Here is a 17,357-nt window from a genome sequence, read left to right as displayed (position 1 = left end):
TATAAATGTTTGGTTCTATTGGGCATGTGTGTGCTTTTCTGTAAGTACTTATGGCATAGTTCTACACTGGGGTAATGGAGATTGTCCTGGCAATATTGCTTTTTTACCGTGAACTGATCATACAATCTAAGGGGCAAACTGAGTTAACACATGAAAGACAACGAGGTTGTACCTGTACTTTTAGTACCGTGTCCCAAGGAGGAATCTACAAAACTTATTCTTACAGAATAAATTTTGCTTTGCTAACATATTCAGGACACATTTTTCTTTCATACTGTGACCTCTGAACACAGTATTTTTTAAATATTTTAGATAAATTTTAAATAAATTTCCCATACTTAATTGCCTTATAACTAGCAAAGATCTATTTATCAGAATTTAAGAAATAAAACTTACTACTTTGTTTTAAAAACATGAAGTATTCCTAATCATATCTATTAATAGTTATATTTTGTGCTTTGTTTCTTGAAAATAAATTTTTGAAGTAATGCAGTTTTATAGTTGAAGACAACAGTAGGTCACACAGAAATTGTAGAAGTAACAATTTTCAAAATTATATAAACCTCTATTGATTCTGATGTGTAGGTTTCTCAACATAAAACTTCTAGAAGAGGCAGAGAGAGGCAGAGAGAGAATTAAAAACAAAGAAAAAAAAGAAAAAAGGAAGAAAAGGGAAGAAAATAAGAGAGGAAAAGAAGAGAGAGAGAGAGAGAAAAAAAGAAAGAGAGAGAGAGAGAAAGAGAGAAAGAAAGGGAAAGGAAAGAAAAGGAAAAGGAAAGGGAAGAAAAGAAAAAGCAGAAAAGAGAAAGAACTATCATTTTACAATTTAAAATATTCCTGGTGTTTAGAAAATTAATCAAATTAAAATATAAAATGCAAATGTATTGCTGGAGAGAGAAGCCCATTCAGTGCTATAAATGTACTGTAACTGCCAATGTTTCCAATACTTCGTATTAATATTTCCAAATGTATTTCAGAAACAGCACATTTCAGCCACACTACTGAAATCCAGAATGGGATTTTAAAAGTCATTCCTTACTTTTGCTAGAATTCAGTATTACTTCTATTAATAAACATGAATTTGCCAAGCAGATAGATTTATAATAAACGAAGATGGATATTAATAGTTATGAAAATGCTTTCAGCATGACTTAGCTTCTTATGAATGCTTCGATTTAAGAACAAATTAAAGTTTTCAGAATGTGTCACCAAACAATGGAAAAGTAAGTAATATTAAAATGGCCATTTTTTACCTGTATCTGAAGTTTGTGAAGTAAAATGCACTCTTTCCTTGGGCAATACCTCTGCATAAACCACCTCACTTGCCATTTTGAAAAGATGCTTTCAGATCTGCAATCAAAATTGACTCATTGAAGAAATAGTAGCCCGTATCACACCCTTTCTGGCCTCACCCCACCCATCATACCACACTAGGTCAAAAGAAATGTTTAGATGTCTGTAAACCGGAAGGAAATGAGACACTTCTTTTTTCTTTCTTTCTTTTTTTTTTTTTAATGTAAATTCTCTCCTTGTAGCTTCCGATAAACATTTCTGAATTCTCAGCCACTTCTGTTGGTGCACATTCTACTAAAAACCATATACCTGCAAGTTTTTCATCACGTTTTTCATAAATTGTGACCTTCACCCCACACATTTTCATTTGGAACCTGAGCTGGCAACACTCTGAGTATGTATATATCCTCCTCAAAGCAACCTGACACTAAAACTTATGTCAACAGAAAACTCAGATCATGATTATTAGATCAGCTTTGGTTTGGGATTATCAGATCATTACCTCCTAAACTTCATTACTTCAGGGTTGAAACCGGAAAGCAATGATGAGGGGAGGAATAGGGGGAATAACTGACATTACTGAAATAGCTCATTTCAAGACATTTGAGATAATTTTGTTCTGCAATTTTAATTATTTTTGCATTTATCTCATACTAAATAAAACTAATTTTAAAAGTTGAATTTGAAACTAAACATTACTACTAGGCCAATCTTCTATTTTCTTCAGATTTTCTTCCACTGAGAAATTTCTAATTTTGGGGGGTTTATGGTAACTTAAAATGATGCCAGAACTTTGAGTTCTTCTCCCAGAAGAATTTCTGCTCTCCAACCAGCTCCAGACTATATGCTAATCCACATATCCCAGGGGCATTATTCATTTTAGAATTAACCCAGGGATGAGTCTGATGTGTGACTGCTCTGCATGTTGGTCATCAAATATTTTCATTAAAGGCAAACAACATGATTGGTTTTTTCCCTTATAGTATGGATGTTAGTTCAAGATGAAGTCAATGGAGTTATCATGGTTTTAAGTCAAGAAGTGTAATATTTTGCCCTCTTGGGACCAGCCATGGAGAAACTTAAATCATTGAACTTTCAAGAATGGGCTTATATGTTGGTAAATAAAAAGCTGTCTATAATGCCTTCACCTGTCTGTCTTACCTGCAAAGGCCAAGCTCTTTATGCAGCCTTCCAAAGCATATACTTTGAACAGACAAAGAGGAAAGATTAAGGCAAAGCATACTGACTGCAATGGTTTGTAGGAGATACAAGCTACTCAGCCATACTAGAAGACTTGCTGAAGACTGTCAAGTTCAAATCATAGAAACAGTGATAACCATAGAGGTGATTTCCCACAAAGAAAAAAAAAGCAGGAAATCAGCCATTTCAGAGACAAAAAGAAGAAACTGAATATTCTTAGATACGACCTATGTATGCCATAGGGCCAGAAAAACAACAGCACTGGGACATAATACAACTACTTTTTGTTTGAAGGATCTTTAGTAAACTGTTGTACATGTGCCTCGGTAGATATACATGCATTTAATCCATGTGTGTGTCGTGGTAACACAGAGTAAATTCTCAATGTCTTTCTTAACAGTGCCAGAGCACAAGCTCTCACCCCAGGCCAGGCCTCCAGCTGCCATGAACAAACACTGCTGTGCTACCATGTTTCTTATCTGTGTGCAATGCCCTGCCCAAGACCACAAGCTTTTCTCAGCACTCACAGCAAATACGTTACCTCTGCTCTTGATCATGCTTTGTAATAGCGCACTACTGTCTAGGTTTGTTGCAACATATGGTTCATGCAATAGGATGACTGAAGGTAAGTTTGCATTTGACATAGTGCCATCCTTGAGCAACCTGTAGGGAATGGAAGAATTTGATTGCTAAGGGCATTTTTAGTAGCTCTGGCCCATCATGAGCAGTCCACTTCATGTTAATGGTTCAAGACAATCTTCCTTTTGTAGAAATGAGGTTTCTGGCAACGGAGACAAGCACCATCAGCTTGACCTGAGAAAACAAGCATGGAGTGGTCACACTCAAAGTGCCTAGCTTGGGACACTGCAGGAACAGAGGACACACCACCCCCTGGTGCCTCCTTCACCTGGTCTGTCCTGTTGGGAGACATTCAGGGACCAACCATTCTTCTGACCTTTCAGAAGATCCCAGGACCATGGAGGTACCTATTTCTTTCTACTAATTGGAAAGTAAAAGTAAACAGCTTAGATTTAAGACACCTACCTATAGGCATCTAAATGAGATTTCAGCATTAAAATATCTCTCTCCAAAGGAGCACAGAAACATAGAACCATAGAATGGCTTGGGTTGGAAGCAACCTTAAAGGTCATCTAGTCCCAGGCCCCTTGCAGTTCCAACATCCTTCCCCTTTTAATTGCAACATCTTCCCCTTTCCTTAGCAGGCAGGAGGTGGATGATTCAGATGAAGACATTTGCTTCATGACTTTACAGCCAAGATGTTCTGAGGCAAATTCTTTACTGCAGCAAAATAACATGAGGAAGGGATTTGTATTGGCACTTAGGCACTAAACTGTGCCCTCAGTGTCAGCAATGGAAAGCTAGACTAAAGTTGTTCACTGTAGCATCCAAGGTTTTTGAAGACACCAGGGGAAAGAGAAAAGAGGCTCTGAAGGCACACAGGCCAGTAATGTTTGATCACTGTTTTCCATTCTGTGTATTACCAGTTGCACAGAACTGACAAACATATTTTCTCAGTGGATTTGGTGGAGAGCATGTAGAGACTTTTCCTCATGGATTTGGTGGAGTGGATAGGTGTAGTTCCAGTCACTAGAAGGGTATTTCAAAGGTTTGCCATCTTACATCAATCCTTTGCATTTTAATAACACAAAATAGTCACTAGATGTCTCTACTGCACCATAAAAGAAATCAGACATCCTATTCCATTTAAAGTTTATATGTTTATATAGCCTTTGTTAAAAAAAAGAGGGTGAGTAGCATAAAATAACTTGTCAGAGATAGCCAGAGTGTGAAGGAAAAAGAAGCCTGGAAGATAAAAAATGAGTGGATGAGATGGGTATTGGTTACAAATTCACGAAGCACAGAAGACTCAGCTGTAATCTTTCCCTAACTGAGATCAACACAGTAAAATATTGGAGAGAGACTGGGATATAACTATGTCCTTCTAATAGAACTATAAGCTTAAGCAGTATAAACCAATCTTGATGAGGAGGATGGGAATGTGGGGGAAATAAGGAGTCAATATTCTAGAGAGATGTGCAATATACACATCCCTTGATTAGTGATGATGGGAGCAGAGATGGAGGAGGGTGTCAAAGTCCACAGAATATATCTCAGGGTCTTTGGCTAAATTGACCATGAAGGTGATGTCAGGTGATAGGACTTCAGTGGTGCACAGCAAGCTGCATGCTCAGAGGGAAGAGATATCTTGCTCCAGGCAGCTCTCTCCCAAGGGCATCAGCTACCCGCCCACCTAGGACTGACCTGTTTGATTTCTTGAGTTTCTGCTTATCAGCCTGCTCTGCCCCAGGACCAAAAGCTCTGCTGTAACTCATCTTTAAAAGAAATCTGCTGGCTTAGGCGAAATGAAACATCTTTTTCCCCTCCCTGAAATAGATACACCTGAGCAAGAAATCCTGTATTTTCAAAACAGTAGAGGCCCTGCTATCTGCTAATTAGCCACCATTTCCCACAAGAATGATAAGTTTTCCTAGAAAGGGAACAGGAAAATACTTTTATTATTGCTTCTGACCAATGCATCTCTCCAGGATGCATTCAAACATACTGGAAGGTTTTAGACTGCCCACAGCCTGAATTTTGTCATGCACAGATACTTAGAAAAAAGACTAAGACCAAGCGTGATGCTGAACTGCAACACATTCAGGTAACAGTAATCAGTTTCATACCAATCAGAGGCAAGAAAAGTGTTAATGCATGGAGTCTTCTCTGTTTAGTGCCTTACCAGCTCCTGTTGATTTTTAGTAAGGGTTAACAACAGCCCAGGCATAGAAAGGATGTTTTCAGTGGCTTCTCACTCTGCTTGGGAGACCAGAGACACAACACTGTTTCCTTCTGTAGTAATCAGGAGCAAGCCTCAGGCAAGATCTCCTGGGAAAAACTGACTTCAAACATTTGAAAATCTTCTTAAGTCCGAGTAGAGCAGCCTGTATGTATTGCACAGATGTATCTGCATGCATTGCACAGTATATATGATAAATGGCACTAATAACAAGGATGTGACACTGGATTGAAACTAATAATCAGCTGCTTTCTGGCAAAAAAACAAAGCAGTGTTTTATGCACAATTAAAAAAAAAAGCCTTGATTTAAAGGTTTTATGATGCATTAAAATATCTCAGAACCACCAAGCTTCCCACTAGAAGCAGTGATGATATTTCTGAAAAATTCCTAGGAAAAAATGAGATTTTGAATAGACAAACTGAAATCTCTACTACTGCTGTGATATTCTTGCAGGAAACTTCATAGCAGTTTATTTTTAATCCCTTCTTCTTATTCCATGCTGTCTTAGTTTAAACATGGGCTTAAAAAGGCAAACTGTTGGATTCTGATCTATCCCTTGCTTGCCTAAACTATAATTTGAAAGCTTGGATATCTTATTTTTTGATATATAATTTTGAACTAGTATTATTTGCATATTAAGGAATTGAAAGAGATAAAAAAGTTAAATTCTGCAATGATAAAGCTCCCTTTTTTTCCAGGGGTAGCTGTCCTTCTGTTTCAATTAATTAAAGTCTGAATGGCTCCAGTAGCTTAGAAGAAAGCAATTAGGTAAGGATGGTAGGTATTCCATAAATGCCAGGAAACACCAAAAGTGAACCTGCTGAGAAAGACAGGTGCTCCTGCCTTTCCCTGTAATTTCCTTCCTTTGCTAATGCTTGTCTAGACAGGTATTTTCTTGTGGTATATGGAAAAGCGTGCACAAAAGAGCTAAAGACAAAGAACCAACCAAGCAACCACTTTCCTCCCTCTGTTTTCGGCTCTGAGGCCTGTCCTGGATGTGACATCCTTGGTCTGAACAAGTCCTTTGGGAAACTCAACTCATGCAGGTGGAAACTACATCTGACTGAATTACACATTTGGTTGAATTCGCTTGTTTGACACAGACAGCAAATTCAACTTTTCTGCATGACTACATCATCTCATCTCCTGGGGATGGAGGCAAGGACACAGCAAGGGATGCAGCATGTGCTGTGTGAGCCAGAGCTGGTGGTCAGTGTCTAGATTTCATTCAGGCAAATGCACACCATGCAAACTTGTTCAGCTGTGCAGGGGCCCCTGAAATGTACAAAGACACTGTCAGGATCCATGTATCTCATGCCATGGCCCGGGCAGTGCCATATGGTTACACAGGGCAGGGAAAACACTCTCTATACCAACCAACCAGATGGAATGGCAGAGCTCCAAGTTCACCCTATGAATCAACTGCCGAAAACTCACCAGGTTTCAGCTCAAACACGGTATCCACTGCAGACACAGTATCCACCAATCCATAGTGTTGACCCAGGAGTCCCGGACAACACGGAGACGATCAATGTGATCAAGCCATTGCCAAAGTTTATTCAGATACAGTGCTCCTTTTATACCCTTACACCCTTAGGTTTCTTATGTAACAGCCTTGGATACTGAGCTCTAATTGGTTAATCTAGAGCTTACTACTGTTTACAAAGCTAATGTTTATAACTTGTTATAATTGCAATTAAATGCTTTACTCTAAAAATACAGTGGGAAACTACAACCTTGGCAGAGATCATTCTCCGCACGTTTTCAGTGGAAAGTCACAGAGGCCTAACAAGACAATTGACCTTGCTTATGCATGCCAAGAATCTTACTTTACAGTAACAAGGCTCAGGGTATCGGGATCGCTCACTACGTGGCCTTGGCTCTTTAAGAATTCCCACACCGTAGCATCTCTATCTTTAAGTTGCCCAACAGGGGGGTTAGTGGCCATAGGCAGCTGGGGGTACCACTAAGGGTCAATGATTTCCAAATATAATGGTTACTTCCCTTTTCACTACAGTGAGTGGTGAGGATACACGGGATGCTATCTTGGCAGCTATGTAGCTCCAATACTTCATCCTAGACTTCACAAAGATTACCTTGCACATTCAGTGTGCCTGAAGTACAAATCCTTCTCAATCAGTCTCAACCGGAAGCAGCAAGTCTTTCACTGAGCATTTCACAATACCCTTCCTGTAATCTCTCCCTATTGGACTGTGACACTCTGTTCAGTTTCTCTGGACTTATCAAAACTGGTGCTTATGCAGCATGTCCCTGCAGCCTGGCAGTCTGGAAAAGGAAGCAGAAATTGCTAGAAGCAGTTGCTAAAGTGGGTAATGTGGAAACGCCTGTGCAGAAGCAGGGATCAGCCTATCTGGGGATGATGTGGAGGAGAAATGGACTCCAATCAGCCTGACTCAGGGAATGGTCATGAGGAGTATATATCCCCCCTGCCTAGAAGAAGCTGCATCACTGATATCTCCTGGCCTGTGGAGATACTGTAGAGCGTCCAAGGGTTCAAGAGCCAGTCAAGGCCTGTCCTGGACCCAGGCATCCAGCCCAGCAGCTCTACATCTGTGACAGACATGGCTGAAGCCAGGAGTGTTTTTGTGAGTTAAAGCTCCATATTGCACATCAGTATTGTGCACCGTGTTCTCTCCCTGCTTCCTTCTCCCCAGTAAGTACTAAGAGAAAGCAGCAGCTAGAGGGAGATGCATTTCTCTGGGTGGTGTTTTGGCAGACTTCAGACACAGTGTGGTTGTGCATATCCATGCTGTGGCACCTTTCTGCTGGTTCCATTTCTCACAGCAAGCATGAAGCCAGTGTAAACACTTGGGTGCATGGTTTGCAACTTAAGGGGTGTAAAAGTGGGTATTCATGCCTTGATGAGACAAAGTTATACCAGGCATGGTGAAATACAACAGTATCGATGCCAGTGCAGACCACACCTTAACATGATGTGAAATTATGGTATAATAGTTTTTGCAGGGGGAAAAGATAAATCTTGCAGAGGGAAGATGACAGATCTTCAAATTTACAGAGCTTGCAACCTGTTCCATGTGAAATGGGGACTGACTATTTGAGATTTGCTGTTGGAAGAAGCAGCAGATTGCAAAGCAGTTCCCACAAACTTCTGCTCCTTTGGAGTTCAGCATTGTGCAAAATTTCCAGCTGCTGAGAATTTCTCACCAGCTGGGTTTATTTGCCTGCACCAGTCAATTGTTTTGAATAAGTTACAGAATTAGAGATAATTCCATCGGGAATTGACAAAGTTCACAAAGTGTCTGGGTATGGTAAGGAAGCACATGGCCATCACCAGGGAATTTCATACTTTAGGAGATGGATAATGCTATTTGATGAATTGGGAAACTACTTTTGAAAACACATGTAATTTAATTTTTATAACAAATCTAATTACTATTGCATTAATTCATCACAGACAAGTATGGTGGATTCTGTGCAGATCACACAGTCCAAACTGATTTTCCTGCCAAAGAGCTCATTACACAAGAACTTTGTAACCTAGAAGAGAAAGATGAAAAGTACCCATTCAGCCCATTTCAACTTTAATGGCAGTGGTTAAATAATCCAGGAAATGTACAGAGCAATTACGCACATCTATTTTTATATGTTTATTATCAACTTCTGGTTTTGTGGGTTGCTACTCTGAAAACTTTAAACAAAATTGCATTCAGCAATTCATCTGTTGGAATCGCCTTACAAAATAGCTCCATGCGTGATTCTGTTGCTATGCTCCTGACCGAACTTTGCTTGGGAATCTCACAGTAGTGGTAAACATTGTGCAAGATTTCCTTAACAAAAAAAGGTTAAAATGAGAAGAAGTTCCCATGGGGCTTTGTTGTTTTAAGACTACATCAATTGGCTATTACCAATTTGCTGCAATACAGCTGCCACTTGAGTCTTTTAATTCGAGCAGGGAAGATGTAGGCAGCAGCCTGGCTCAGCCAAGAGTCCAGATCATCAGGGCAGGTCTGAGGGGAAGCCAGGAAATCAGTGGATTGGTTGAACTGAAACGGGGTCCTGAGCCCCTGCGCTGGAGCGTGGGAGGAGGGATCACCTGGGGGGTGACCCTTTAGAGTCAATCCAGGCTCATGATGAATTCACAGACTCTGTCACGGTGCTACACAGAGTTTGTGAATTTTGTTGTCAAAAGAATTCGACAAAAATGTCAAGGGACCTTGACACACTTGTGAGGTGGGCTGATGCCAACCTCATGAAGTTTAACCATGACAAGCACAAGGTCCTACACCTGGGTCAGAGCAATCCCAGGCACAGCTACAGGTTGAGCAAAAAGGATATTCAGAGCAGCCCTGTGGAGGAGGACTTGGGGGTGTTGGTCAATGAGAAAATGAACACGAACCAGCTTCAGTGTGCACTCACAGCACAGGAACAAGCCGTGTGCTAGGCTGTATCAAAAGGAGCATGACCAGCAGGTCAAAGGAGGTGATTCTGTCCCTCTGCTCTCCCTCTGCTCACTTGGAGTACTGTGTGCAGTTCTGGTGTCCTCAACATAAAAAGGACATGGAACTGTTAGAACAAGTCCAGGGGAAGCCTCAAGGATGATCAGGGGACTGGAGCACCTCCCATATGAAGACAGGCTGAGAAAGTTGGGGCTGTTCAGCCTGGAGAAGAGAAGGCTGCGTGGAGACCTCATAGCAGCCTTTCAGTATCTGAAGGGAGCGTATAGGGATGCTGGTGAGTGACTCTTCATTAGAGACTGTAGTGACAGGACAAGGGGTAATGGGTTAAAACTGAAACAGGGGAAGTTTAGATTGGATAGAAGGAAGAAAATCTTTACTGTGAGGGTGGTGAGGCACTGGAATGGGTTGCCCAGGGAGGCTGTGAATGCTCCATCCCTGGCAGTGTTCAAAGCCAGGTTGGACAGAGCCTTGGGTGACATGGTTTAGTGTGAGGTGTCCCTGCCCAAGTTGGGGGGGTTGGAACTAGGTGATCTTGAGGTCCTTTCCAACCCTAACTATTCTATGATTCTATGATTCTAAATGTGCCCACCTACAGACACTAACTAGACACATGTGCATGTCACCACAATTCCTTCAATGCCAGTTCTGTTGTCTCTCTATCCAATTCAAGTCACACATTTAAAATCCCCCAACTTTCCAATTTTTACACTTATAATCTTGACACTAATCATATAATAGGTGTGTGAGTTCATTCTGTTTTCCTGCTCCTCATATTTGTGACCATAAGATCAGTTGGGACTACCTAAACCCAAATTCCTGGACATTTGAGGGCACACACACATTTTACCAAAGTCTGTCTTGATTCTCTCCTTATGATCCTGTAATTGTCTCTGAACACACATCTGATATCTGCTATTTTTTTTTCTCAGCCATGCAGAACACCCTGAATTGGTAGGACACTACATGAGACATAAAGAACACATAGTAAAAGAAAAAATGCTTTGAAAACAATGAAACACACAGGTAGAACCTACTCCACAAGCCAGGTATGTTCAATACCATGGGTCCTAACATCATATTGCCACGGCCAGTCTTTGCCTTTTGTGGAAACAGAGAAATTGACTATTTTGCACAGAACTAACAACACACTTTTGCTCCATATATGGCAACTAAAGCATTTGTTATGCTAAAGAAAGCACCCTTTAAAAGATCTGTATCAAGATGATAAAACACATAGATGTGTACCATGGTCTGTAAACTCAGAATTAGTTTATGGTTATATTTAGTGCAGGAATTGCTGTTGACCGTACTTTTGGGTATCCTGGAAAGGGAATGAATATCAAGAGGATGTGAGCTGATATGACAGGCTAAATTGCCTAACTTAAAATGTGCACATGAATTGCCAGTTTAAAAAAACCCAACCACACTTTCTTTATTAGTGACTATGACTCACAACTCCATCTTTACATCCTTTCAGGCTTTAATTTAATTTATACATAGCTTTCTTTTCAAATTTCTGAAATACCCTCTAAGGGAATCACAGAATTCCTACAGTGGGTCTTTGTGAACAGACCATTTTGACTGATCAAGTCTGTAGGCTGTGCTGACTTGCAGCAAGGAAGTCTTCTACACGGGACACTCCAGCTATACCAGGAATAAGTAATGGAGTACAGAAACTGTCATGGCAGCAGACAGAACACTGAATGCAAGGCACTGGACACCTTACCAGTTCTTGGTTGCTGTCAGTCACAGCAAGGGAAGCCCTGTAGCTACAGCGGGGCTCCTGACTGGCATTCCAATCTCCATGGCTTCTGAGTGACAGTGACACCTCTTCCTGTAGTAAAGCCAGTCCTCAGGGCATGGCTCCTCAATGGAGACAGCACAGGAGAGAACATGTTCCAGTTTTAGCTAGGACAGAGCCAATTTTCTTCCCAGTAGTTGGTGCACTGCTGTGTTTTGATTTAGTCTTGAGAATAATGCTGAAAACAGAGGATGTTTTCAGTTGTTACTATGTAGCACTTACTCTAAATCAAGGACTTTTCAGTCTCTCATGCTCTGCCAGTGGGGAGAGCACAGCCAGGATACCTGATCTACACTAGTCAAAGGGATATGCCAACCCACAACATGTCACCCCAGTAGGTGTGACTAGGGCAAGTCACCTGGGAGGAACTGGTCACTGCTTGGATCAGGCTAGGTATGGGTCAGTGGGTGCTGAGCAACGTATGGTGAATCACTTGTGTTCTCTGAATTTTCATATCTCCTTTTTTATTGTTCCCTATTATTATTATCAATATTGTATTGTTAGTATTATTTCTGTTATCATTATATTTAATTTCAGTCATTAAGCTGTTTTTATCTCAACCCACAGGTTTTGCATGCTTCCAATTCTACCAGCTAGGGAAGGGGGGGCAGTGAGCGAACAACTGTGTGGTACTTAGTTGCAGGCTGAGCTTAAACCATGGCAGAACATCAGGGCAGAGGCTGTCTTTGACAAAGAGTGCAAGCATAGATGCTAATTATCTACTGTGAAGAAGCTGCAATTAGACCCTGAACAGGTTGTGTTGGTTCAATATACTCAGCTGTAAAATACCCTCGAGGCCAGAGCCAAGTCAAGAAGCCAGTATTGTCTCCCTAACTCTGCTTATGGCTCTGTCATTCCTGAACATTTTGCCATGCTGTAGCACAGTAACATCTTGCAGAAAGCTTGAAAACAGTATGACAATTTAATGTTACCATAAATAAACATATAAGGACAAAGCCATAACACAGTTCAGCTTCCCTTCTCTCTACCAGCCTCTAACCTCTCTGTATATCAGGCATGACACTTCTTGGTGATATAAAACATAGGAAATACTTCTTACTCATCAAAATGAAAAGACAGCAAAAGGAAAATGAGAAATGCTTTTGTTTCCAGAGCTAGGTTGTTTTTGGGTTTTGTTTTGTTTTATTAAGAAATGCACTCAGTTAAGGCAATCCACGCTGAAAGTGAAGTCACAGCAATTGGAATGAAAATACCTACAGCTCCTTTCCAGAAAGAGAGCTGTGAACATATATCTAAGGAGAGGATAAGGCATGTCAGGGAGTAAAGCACATGTGAGAAGCTGCAGACTCAGGTGAAAAAGAAAACAAAAACCAAACCCAAACAAAAACACAGCCAAACCAACCAACCCCCAAAACGTGCCGAGATACACTAACTTCTGTCAGATTTTCCAAACACTTATGCCTGTGCCTGAAACGACAGCGCACTGCAGAGCTTCCTCGTTTCTAGAACTGGACAGATCTTCAGAGGAGTGAGAAAACGCCCCAGAAATGCTTGCAGAATGCTGTTAGTCCCCCACTTGCTTCATACTGACCTGGAGGAAGAACTTTCCCTGCTCCTGCCACCCCCACCCACTGCCACTCTTTTCCCAGGTGTGGCCAGGGGCCCCATTGAAGACCCCATTCAGTCCTGTCACTTGACTGTTAAGTCAGGCTCTGGGCGAGTCACTGCTGTCCCACACAGCAGCTCTTCCTTTGGCATCAGCACCACCAGCCACTAGGATGTGAGGGACCCAACCCCAGGCAACAGTTCGGCCACAGTGGGTCCATGGAGAACAGCTGCCTAAGCCGCCAGAGCAGCCACAGCTGGTCCCAGCACCAGGATAGAGAGACACAAACCTTTCTGTCTTCTGCTTCCTCCATCGCTGTGGTGGGGCAGAAGCCATTCACCCGGTTTGGGTTTCACTCCCACGGAGGTGCTTGAGGCCTAAGGGGAGGATGAGGATACAGGCTGCAGCCCCTGCCCTTTTGTACCCTTGACATCCGGAGATGCCCGCTTGAAGCGCCTGGAGAAGATAAGGGTGCAGGCTTTGCCATGGCTCAGGTTGGAGGCTTCTGTGTACCCTCCACATCTGCTGGGAACATAGACTTCACTGATGTCAAACAAGAAGTGACAACTATTTCAGTGATGTGAAAGGTGGTTTCTGCAGTCAAAATGTAAGGTTTGTTTCTTTGGTGGTAAGTAAGACACCTTCCTGCAGAAGGTCTACAGTCTAGCTCCAAATCTAGTTCCAGGACCTGTGGCTTGGGCAAGATAGAATCTGGGAGTTTACTTCTAGGCAAAGCTGTAGTCACAAAAGGTTAGGATAACTTATGTTTGATCCAAGTGTGGACTGTCTGTGTTGGATCCTTTTGTGTGAAAATGGGCATTTTTCCATGTGACAGTTTAGATGTATGAAATACTCATGGATAAGAAGTAGGAAGTGAAGCCAAAACTCATTAGAGGAAACAGTTTGTGCCTTTGCAACAGATGAGCTTGCATATCTGCATTAAAATTTGTGTGTGAAGGCCAGCCTGTGACCAAGAGAAAATATATTTGATTGAAGACTGCAGACATACTCTGAATCTCAGCCTCTAATGGTTGAATTGTGTAAGAACATTCTCCTGTTTCCCAAACATGGATGTAGCTTGACTGGAGTTAGTGATGGCCTCTGAGTTCTCAGCTTCCAAAGGTTGCTGCTGAGAGATCAGCAAAACATACAGGAGATTATAAACTTGGGACTGGAAGGTTTAAATTTGCTATATGGGGATCTGCACATCTGTGGAAAACTTCAGGATGTATATGAATATAAACAAGCAAATGAGTTGATAGCTGGCCAATTAATCAAACTGTCCAGTTACATAAACACCAATTCAGGGTGTCTCATTTGACTTCAGCAGTGCTTTGGATTTACATAGTTGGAGCTTAAATGAAAGGCTATCCTGCTGCTGTCTCGATACTGAAATACAGCCTGGGCTTAACGGCTCATATATACAAAACCATTAATGGATTATTATTTTTTTCACAGCCTTTAGGCTATGCCTAGTGTTGGGGTTTCTGCTGATGATTATCATCACCATCATTCTACTTGGTAAGCTTCTAGAACCATTTCCATTTGAGATATGTTTACTCTGACTACTGGGCTCCAGGATCACAGTAGCCAAGCACACCAGTGTTAGTACTCTGCTGCTCATGCAGAGTCACAAAACCTGGGACTTCCGTTACTAATTCAGTTGTTTTGATGTTGGTGTAAGGTTGAATAACCTTACAGAATAGAGAGAGGATCCTCCCCACAGATAAAATCCAGATGATTCAGATGTAAACTTTTGTATTGTTTTGTTGTTTATTTTAATCCTTTTTGCTGCTTCCTGACTTCTGTTAAGAGTGTAGTTTCTTGCCTGGTCTTGCATGGGTTATGTGAGCCTGGGTGTGTTAAAAAAAGGCAACATGCTGCACAGAAAAGGTCACTGTTACCCCTGAGTAACAATCAGGAAAGATTATTTTGGTTGGAAAATAGAAAACAAAGTAAATGCAAATTAATTCTCTTCATTGCAAGAAATTGAGCTCAACACTGAAACAAAATGTGTCAGTGAGTCCAGTCACCTATTAAGATGTGACAGGGTTGACCTCCTGTCACCACCAAGATGAATGGGCATCAAAATGTGCTGGGGGACAAATCCAATGAGCCATTCTTCAAACCATGGCCTTCAAATAATATCATATCAGCACCTAATTTACTTAACTTCACATAGATTTATCAAGCACTGAAAGTCTGATTACAAAATCAAAGCAACTTGTCTTCATGGAATATCTCATCAGTTGTAGATACTCAAGCAACTTTATTACTTAAAATGAGCTTGATCAATAAATCACGAGTGTTATTACCCTGTTACTGGATTTAGAATGTGTTAAGTATAAATCATCAGTTTTCAGTGTCTCTAATTCTCTAAAATTCAAGGGTGTTTTCTAAAACCTACTTTTTTTTCTATTGATTGTAATAATTAGACTGTGGCCCCTAACCCTCACATTTCTCAGCTGAAGATGGTGTTTGAAAGGCAGGAAAGGCTAGAACCTTTGCCCTCCCTTTGGCCTCTCTTCTAGCATCTCATGTGGCATTGGCTCTCAAATAATCTACATTCTAGGTTGAGTTACTATGATGAAGGCTAAGATTTTACCCGGTAGAAATTTTGTTCTCTCTTTTCCTTTGTAGCTGCAAAACCTGAGACATCACCATGGAAAATGTCCTCCTCAACAGTGCCTCAGTGGGTGAATGGGTTTCAAACATGTTATTTCATCTCAGAGGAGGAAAAAACTGCACACCTAGTCAGATCTTCTGCGCAGAGAATGAAACCATGCTAGCCACTTTTGAAACACAGGAAGAAATGGTAATGGGAAAAACACCCCAACAACAAACCAGAATGCGACTTCTGCATCTCTCCTTCAGTTAATTTATTATTTTATTTATTTGTTTATTTTGCATGCCATGGTTATCCTTTAAGTCCTTGTAAAATAAATAAAAAGTGGGAAGTACTTTGTCACATGGCTGCAGTAGCTGCAGGAGCAGCAGCAGCTGCTCCACACTGCTTTGGTGCCTGGATTTGACTTTATGAAAAACTCTTCAGAATGGGTCAGTTTGCCTAGTTTTACTCTTCTGTCCTGGACTGACCTTCATCTTCAAAGCAGGTATGAATCTGTCCAACATCTAGTACAAATAAGTGGATACTTTGGTTTTTATGAGAAACCAAACATTTAAAACCATTCTTCAGCACAGAGGAAATTGTCCATCTTTGCTTGCATCTTTAGATATGCCTTTTACAGACGCATGCTTATACCAGTCATGGGAGCATATTCCTGCTGCAGCTGGTTTGGACATTTTCTTGTGCTAGGAAGTTTGTTAAAATACTTTGATTTTCCTCTGTTATGGTCCAGTTACATTTAGTCAGTGAATGCCAGTGACATTTTACTACTGCATGGTACTAAAAGTGTACAGTACTTTTACAGATTACTGTCTTTTGGGTCAATGGTAAACTAGTTTAATTAAAAAGTTAGTTGCTATTGAACTGAAGTTTCTGCGGAAGAGTGGAGGAGTATAAGGGTGCACTTTTTCCATGTCTATTAGAGGCCATGCTGACAGCTAATAGGTGTCTCATGAGATAATATTAACCCACTGCAAGTGCTGTTTCTGTTACCTTCCATTAATCTTTTCTGTGTTTGCTACAGGTTGTTGAAAACTTCTGGAGCACTGAACCATCTTTTACTTTTTCTTAATTTGTACATCTACAGATAAAAATCTTGAAATGTAAATTATGTAAGTAATAACTGGGAATGGGAGGAGTCCTGATATGTCCATCTGAAATGCAGGAAACACCTGTATGTACCAGCCTATTTAGACTAAGCTGCTGCATATGTAAGAGCTTAATAAACACAGACAGACACAAACCAATACATGGTGTTTGGGTACTTTTGTGTTTAGAAAACAGTAATAATTTTCAAGGGTATAGAACTGAACAACTTCACTGAAGTTTATGATACTATAAGGGTCAATTCGAAGACAGAATCAAGCTATCAGTGAAATGCTTATGAGTGTTCTAGGTGACAGAGCGACAAACTAGTTCTACTCAAAAGTCAGTGGGGGAATTTGTATCTCATGATGACAGCTCATGTTTACAAACATCCAAAATACCCTCTTTTGTTTTCTTAGCATTCATTAGCCAAGTGTTTGAAAACAGACGACTTCTAGATTGGGTTGCACAAGGTGAAACCTACTGGGAGAATGGCGCTTCCTTGAAGAAGGCCTTGTAAGTTCCT

Source organism: Melopsittacus undulatus, chromosome 5 (assembly GCF_012275295.1).
Source record: "Melopsittacus undulatus isolate bMelUnd1 chromosome 5, bMelUnd1.mat.Z, whole genome shotgun sequence".
Classification (NCBI taxonomy): domain Eukaryota; kingdom Metazoa; phylum Chordata; class Aves; order Psittaciformes; family Psittaculidae; genus Melopsittacus; species Melopsittacus undulatus.
This window is presented reverse-complemented; position numbering follows the sequence as displayed.